This window comes from Cinclus cinclus, chromosome 3 (genome assembly GCF_963662255.1).
Source record: "Cinclus cinclus chromosome 3, bCinCin1.1, whole genome shotgun sequence".
Taxonomy (NCBI): domain Eukaryota; kingdom Metazoa; phylum Chordata; class Aves; order Passeriformes; family Cinclidae; genus Cinclus; species Cinclus cinclus.
In genome coordinates this window covers 71,264,569-71,272,144 of record NC_085048.1, presented here as the reverse complement: position 1 = coordinate 71,272,144, position 7,576 = coordinate 71,264,569, and positions in this window count along the sequence as shown.

The window sequence follows — 7,576 nt, the reverse complement described above, 5'->3', positions numbered from 1 at the left end:
TGGCTTGTATTAGATGCTGAGAAAAATTTTGTCATGGACAATGTTGTCAAGCTCTGGAATAGGTTGCCCATGGAAGTGGTGGTGTCACCATCCCCTGGGATATTTAAAAGATGTGCAGAGGTGTGCTCAGGGATGTGGTTTAGTGGTTTGTTACTGGTTTAGTGGTGGACTTGGCAGTGCTCTTTTGGTGGTTTGACTGGATGATCTTATTAGTCTTTTGCAACCTAAATGATTCTGTGATTTTTATGCTTACCAGAATTCACCTGCACCATTGTGTCGTGTCTCACATTGGACAGTAAAACAGTGCTGGAGGGGATGCCAGGCAATGCACCACGGATGCACTGAAGGAGTAATGTTCAGAGCCAGACATGCATATTCCTCTCTGCTTGGAAAGGGAAAAGATGCCATCCTCTTGGAACAAATTACAGTTCCTGTGGTATAAAACATACCCCTGAGTACAAACAGCGCTCAGTCTCCCTTTGCTTTAATTGGCCCTTTGGTGGACCAGTTTAGCTTGCTGCCAAGAGATGATTCATGGAGAGCAATTAGGTGAAACAGAATTAGTTCCTCTCTGTTCTGCTATTTTTCACAGCAGCGCTGGGAGGAAAGCTTTCTTTTTCAGGATGTATATTCTTATGTTTATTCCCCATAATTGCATCCATTGTTGACATCTGCAGGCTCCCTGCTGAGACCAAGTTCCCATCGTGCAAACATATGGATACTGCCCAAATCTGTGAGAAGAGGCAGGCCTGGTGCTCCAAATGTGGCCATCATTTGACTGAATTTTAGGTTTGCAGAACAGACTCCAAGTTACTCTTGTCAGCTTTTTGTACAGCCAGTGAGAAAATAGAAACCTCCAGAAAGTGACTCACTGTGTACTCATCCTTAAGATCCCTCAGAGGATGATTGTGTCTTTCATGTGCCCCTAGACAGACCCTCATGGGCAGACCCTCATGGGCTCACTTAGGGTAGGTGCCCATATTAAATGCATACAGTAGAGTGAGAGGAACCCCAGACAAGGGGCTAAGGCAAGTAAAAGGCATTTTAGTGCCAACACAAGCCCAGGGATGTGAAGTACCCAAAATCTCATATTCAGCCAGCAGCACAACAAGGAACTTTATCCACAATGCCTCTCTGTGGACCAAAGCACATTCTCATACACCAGAGTAACATGCTGACTGGGGAAGGAGACATTCAGTGCCCTAGACATACAGACTGCACACCTGGTATGCCCCAAGGAGAGTAGCCATCTATCACTTCAGGAAATTTCCTCTTTGCAGAGTTCAGTTGCAGGTGAAAATGTGTGGGCCAAGCTGTATAGGTGCTTGTCCTGCTGCAGGGGAATTACATGCAGATTCTCTCTTATGTGAACATTCTGGTGTGCAATAAGCAATTTTTTCATGCTGTAGCCTTTCTCCCAGAGGGCAGGGACAGCCTTTCCCTCTCCTCGCCCTGCTGCTTCATGTCATGACACTGCAGGAAAATTAATGCCTTTGAGATTTCAGCTTTGGTGCCAAGGCACTAAAAATGCACTGGAGAGATGATGTCTGGAGAGTGCAGGTGGAAAAATGAGGAGTGAGCAGAAAACACTTATAAAATGTCTCAGTTCTCATGAAAATACAATACCTTGCCAACACATATTAAGAATCATGGGTTCAACTCTTGAAGGGCAGAAACAAATGAATCTATGTATCACCTACATGCTTACCCTGCTCCAGAGTTTTACAATGGCTAAGCAGTTCTGCTCTTTTACCATGAAATCCCCTTTTAAATCAGTGAAGGAGCGTTTCTCCCCTTAGACAGCTTGTTATTCCTGCCACTTGGTGCTCTCTGCAAATATTCCAGGTGGGAGGAAAATGCAGCATGTCCTGTGATAGTCTCCCATGGACAGACACCAGCAACACAATCCTACTTGCTCAGGAGAGTGGCGAGCAGGATTTGAGCCACTGGCCTAGAACACCTTTGCTCCTCAGGTGTTCTGGCTCAGTGAGTGAAAGCAGGGTGTATTTTAACACTCCCTGGATCAGCAGGTGAACACAGACGACGAGAGGCTGTGACACCAGCCTGTGCACATTTCCGTTTGGCTCTCTGTCGCAACAGACATACTGTGACATTTAAGCAATACAAGACGGTATTAATACGAAATCCTTGTCACACTGAGTAATAAAGTCCTTCCTCCAGGATTCCACTGTCTCAGGAGCTGTGGGTATGCAGCCCACCGGGCCTCTCCCAGCAGGGATGTAGTGCAGGTCTGTCCTTGGTCTCTGCAGGCAGCGAGTGCCTGCCTGCCAGCGTGTGAGAGCACTGCTGGCTGAGAGGGAGCTGTCAGACTGAATGCAATTAATTCCTGGCGGGACTGCTCTGGACACCATTAGGCTCCTGCGGACTGCAGAGATCTCTCTACAAGCCACACGACCAGGCAAGATTTCAAGGTGACAGCATGACAGCACAAGTGATGTACAGGCTGGCAACATGTGTTAAAGCTGAACACCATTTTCTTCCAGGTGTCATTATTAAAAGCCTGTTCTGAAACATCAGGAGTTTTATCCATTGCCCTCAGCCATGGGCACAAAGCACGCAGGGAGTGTGAACACAGGTGCAATTGCAGCTGCCCACAGGCACCACCCTCCTGCCGAGCCAAGCTGCTCATCCCGCAACACCAACAGAGGGGGCCAGATGGGCATTGTACAGAGGAAGCAGTGGCTCTGGCAGAGGGTGAGCATCGTCTGCCAAGAGCAGAGTCTCAGGCACACTTACTGCTAACAGGAACAGTGTGATTTCTGCCTGCTCTTGGGTCAGACTTACTTTCTTCAAGACAGCAGAATGTCTGATTTAGTTTTCTGTGGCTTGAGTAGCTTTTAGTCTAGAAGAGACCCTTATTCACTTTCCAGCATAATTCATGGGACAGAAGGTGACATAGAGGCTTGAAGCAGGGAACTATGGTTTCCACTTCTTGGCCTCCTTGCTTAGCATCATGCTACAGCTCTGGCTTTCATCCCCCACTGTTCAGCATTTGACATGTGCTTTTTCTGAGTCACACTTATGTAATTCCATCCCCATAAACATCAGGTAGACTCTGGTCATTCGGGATTTAAAGCTGGTTATTCAAATGACAGCAACTTGACTAAGTCTTTCATAACCCTGTTGTCATTACACCTCCTGCCCTAACCTTGGGGGGTTTATCCATAGCCTTTGGCCTGACTGACTCCATGTTCCCCAGTGCTTGTTGCCTGCTGGCTAAGCCCCTTCATTGTCATCCAGCCTTCTCTAAGGGACTAGCTTAGTTTAGAATATTTCATTTTTCTGCTCTTTCTCCAGGTGTTTAAGAGAAATTCATGGTTCCTTTATCATTCTCCTTATACTTGCAAAGATTTAAGGGGAGATGTTATGTGGACTGAGGTACCATGTGTGAAACACAGCAGCTCTCTGCCCTTCCTCCTCTGAACCTGTATGAAGTTACATAAAACATCTTTGTTCTGTCTCTGAGATTAGTCTCATTTCACACTGCTTGGCACCCTCTGAAACTTGCCTTGATTTGAATCCAAATGCCACAGTCACAGTCACAAGAAACCACACTGTTTCTGATACTTTCCATTACTTTGGCCCAATGCAGTGCATGGACTTTTGCCCAGTGGCTTGCAGCCTGGCAGGCTTCGCACATGCTCCTGCACACATCTTTGCTAACTGGGGACATCTTCTATTGCTTCAACAACAGCTGAGACCAGATAAAATTGAGCCAAACTTGGGGCTGGTTTTTAAAGGAATTTTGTGCTGTCTTCTAGCAATAAAGTAATACTTACTCTGGAGAAGACATGGCTTGCTACAGAGGTGCTGAAGTATCCTTCTGTCCCTCATTTCCAGGCTGAAGTAAGGCAGGGGGAAGGAAAGTAAGCAAGGACAGCTTTAGGGGTTCTGCAAGACAGCCTGAGGACTGGACAGCCCTACAAAATGTTGTGGGCTAGCGAAAAAGGCTAGAGAGCAATGAGAAAAAAAGGGTGCAGAAAATCAAAGGGAGAATTTTTAAGAAGTGCCCTTTGAAAATCTTGCTGATTAAGGAGAAAAAAAATACCTTGGAGGAATTGTAGGATTTCAAAATCTCATTCAAGGGAGGACCTTAAAATAACGGCGAGTGTAAGAAGTCAGGTTGCTTTCATTGTGCTGTGCAGAAGCAATAGGTTCTTCTCCTAAAGAGGCAGCAGTCCCCAGTGTGGTTTTAGGATTAATGTGTGCTCACACACCTGCAGCTTTTGCTGTCCCTGCTCACTGCTGTGGCTGTCTATGAAGCGCTGGTGTGGCCTGGCCACGCTGCAGGGCCGAGGGCAGGGGGGTGCTGAGCTGTGTCCATGAGGTGGCTCCCCCACCACAGCCCGCCTTACCCTGATGCTGACAGCACCGCAGCACCAGGAGGCAGCTCAGCTCTGCCGGTCCCCTTATTGCCTGGCCTCTCTGATGGGCTACCACCCCTTTTACACATCCAGAAAATGTGAAACATCTTTTTGTGCTTGGGTAAGCAAGGACAACATTATCTGTGCTGGCAGCAGAAATAACATCATTAGACAGCCATCTAAGTGCTTTACCCAGCCAAACAACGCAGCTTTCTGAGCTGTTGTTCCAGGCTTTTGTCAGAGCTAAGCGCACAATGCTGCATAAATTCATCACTTCGGGTGAGTGGCAGCTTTACAAACAAAAGAGGGCTTTTAAGATTATTTTTTTTCCTTTTCTTAAGACTACGAAACATCAAGAGGCAGTATGGCAGAGGAGCCAAGTTGCAGTATGTCTTCAGCTCCCTGAGCCAGAGGCAGTCCCTAAGGGAGCTCAGCTTTAGCTTTTCCTGGGAGTAATAGAATAGCTCCAAGAGCACGCACTGATTATTTTTAAATATATTTTATTTATTTTTTTTTAATGAGAGGAATTATAGTTTTCAAAGGCTTTCATCCTGGTATGTTGCCAGAAGGCAACCTTAATCCTTTTTTCATGAATATTCTGGGCTCAATAATATGGTTCCTCTGATTTATCCCTCAAGCAGTACGCTAAATTGTTATTTTATGTTTTTACAGTTAAAACAGAAAAGGTGGTAAAATAAAGCAAAGTAAAAATAAAAATTAACCCAAAACTGCAGCATTTAAGCCTTTGCTTAAATCATCCAGCAAAAACAAGAGAGCAGGAAGTTCTGGTCTGCCTGGAGACTGACTTTTGCCACTCTATTGAAACTTTAAGCTATGAGCTCTTTCACTACTTCCCTCAGAAAAAAAAAAATAAAAATAGTGAATATAAATTATTTAACTTTCCCTTCGTCTTGCTCCCAGAATTACCGGTTTACCAAAGGGCAGTAAAGTAATAACATTTCCAAACCCTGCTGGCCGGCATAGGGAGCAGCGATGCGGCGGAGCCTCCGCACGGCGGCAGCTTCGGCCAAGGAGCCAGGGAAGAAGGGATCTGCCGCGGGATCAGCGCCGGGATGCGCGCTGCTCTCCCTTCCCCGCGCACTTCGCACCTGCCAACACCTCCACTCCGGCTCTGCCCGGGGAAGCTGGTTCACAATTCTGTGTGGCAGGGCTGGATCCGGTGCTGAAGGAGAGGGTGGCTCTCTCCATCACCCTGAGCGGGGACATCCTGCGCGGCTCCTGCAAAATGAGCATCCCCAGTGCTTCCCGCTCGGTCTCTGCTTTCTAGCAGGACGCGAAACAGTCCAGCGGAGCCAAAGCCTCGTCTGTTGTGCACCCCTCAAATTAACGCCAACCTGGAAGCCCCGCCTTTATCCCAGGTCGCAAAAGGGTCTGTAGGTTGTATTCGGAGCACTGGAAAATGCGGCTGCTGTCCCAAGAGTGTTGCAGTTTTGCCCCTTGTAGCTGGCTGAGTGGGAGCTGCTGTGGCTCCAGAAGATGGGAGAGCCCCATAATGCCTGCAGTGAGGAAGGAGCCACTCCATCTCTCACTAATGAACTGCACAAGCTGCATATGATTAAAAACACTCCTCGAGTGAGGCAGGAGAGCATCACAGACAGTCTGCTCAGACGAGCACCAAATAGCGCCCAAAACAGCAGAGTCCTGCTGACTGCAGCTATTTGCCCACCGAGGCAGAGGAGCAGGAGGAGGTGGGGGGGGCGAGAGAGAGAGAGAGAGAGAGAGAGGCTTGGGAAAAGATAAAGGGGAACCCTGGGTTTGTGCAGGGTACAAGGATATCCCATTTTTCAAAGGTTTTTCTATGGCTATGCTTTGAATTTCCAGGCTAGGAGACAGCAGTTGTGCATAGTGCCCCGTGGACAACTACAAAAATTACAACCAGAGTTTCAAAAATCTCAGTAGTGCCAGAAAAGATCAACCACCCTAGGTATCACTTAGGAGATCCCCAGGCAGTAAATCACTACTGTGCTTATTGAAGCATCTTCGCAATACCGAGGGCAGCCAGATGTTTGGTGGTGGAGGCTTTTGGAGCTGAATTTCGTGGCATTTCCCAGACAATGGTCACCTGGCTGCTTCCCTTGCTCAACGTGGGTAACAGCTTGAAGACTTCTGTGGCTGACCCAGCTGGCAAATATTGGGACAATGCAAAATCCCTCCATGACACAAAGGCATCTGCCAGAGTTCTGATAACAAAGCTTGCACCAGCTCTTTCAGGCAGGCATCTTGCTGTGCTGGTGATGCCATCCCTGCTGCTCTGCCTTATCCACAGGGCTGTATGAAGATAGAGTGTGATCAAAAAGATAAACACACTGGGCTGGGAGTAGAGAAACCTGGCTGTTTGTCCTTGACATGTTGCCAACCTGTTCCATGACTGAAGGTGATTCATGTAATCTCTTTGTGTCCACTTCCACCCTCAGGACAGGCTGCTCTGTCCTGGCTGCTTCGGTCTGGGATTGTCTCTTGCTCCTCACAGGCACAGCTTGTGCCACAGGAAAGGACTATGTCAATTATATGTTGCAGATGTAACTGTTAGACTGCAAAATATTTTGAGATCCTCATGGAGAGAGGTTTCCTCTGCCCATGCCCACAGTCATGCCTCTGTGTGCGTGTGTAGGCTGGGCACAGATAATTCTGAAAATGCTCTTAAAAGCTGCATCTTCCACTGGGACAGATAAAAAAAATAGGACTATGAAAATTCAAAGCAATCTTTACCCTCAGGGCCTGCAAACAGAAGCTGAGACAAACCAAGTATAATTTTAGGCTGGAACATGTACTAGCATTAATGCAAGCTTCTTGAGAAGCTGAAAGAGACAGCAAGAGGGTGATGCTTCCTCCTCCAACAGGGAGGATCTGTGGCACTGCCAGGGCAAGGGCAGGCAAGGCAGCTAGCTCAGCCAGGACACCTCTGCTGTGGGGAGGGAGAACTGTGCCACAGCAGCCTTTCCACCTGAGCCAGCTCCCAGGCTGCCCACTCATCATGTGCATTTTGGCATCATCCAGGCAGACATGCTGTTTCCCTCCACCCCAGCACAGGAACGGCACACGTGATCCTTGGGGTTTACAGGAGCCAAGTTGCCAAGTTTTCCATTGCTCCTTACTGTGAGAACCCATGGCAGAAGTGGGATAATCCCTCTCTTTCATCATCTGTACTTTGAATGTTATTATTGAAAAGC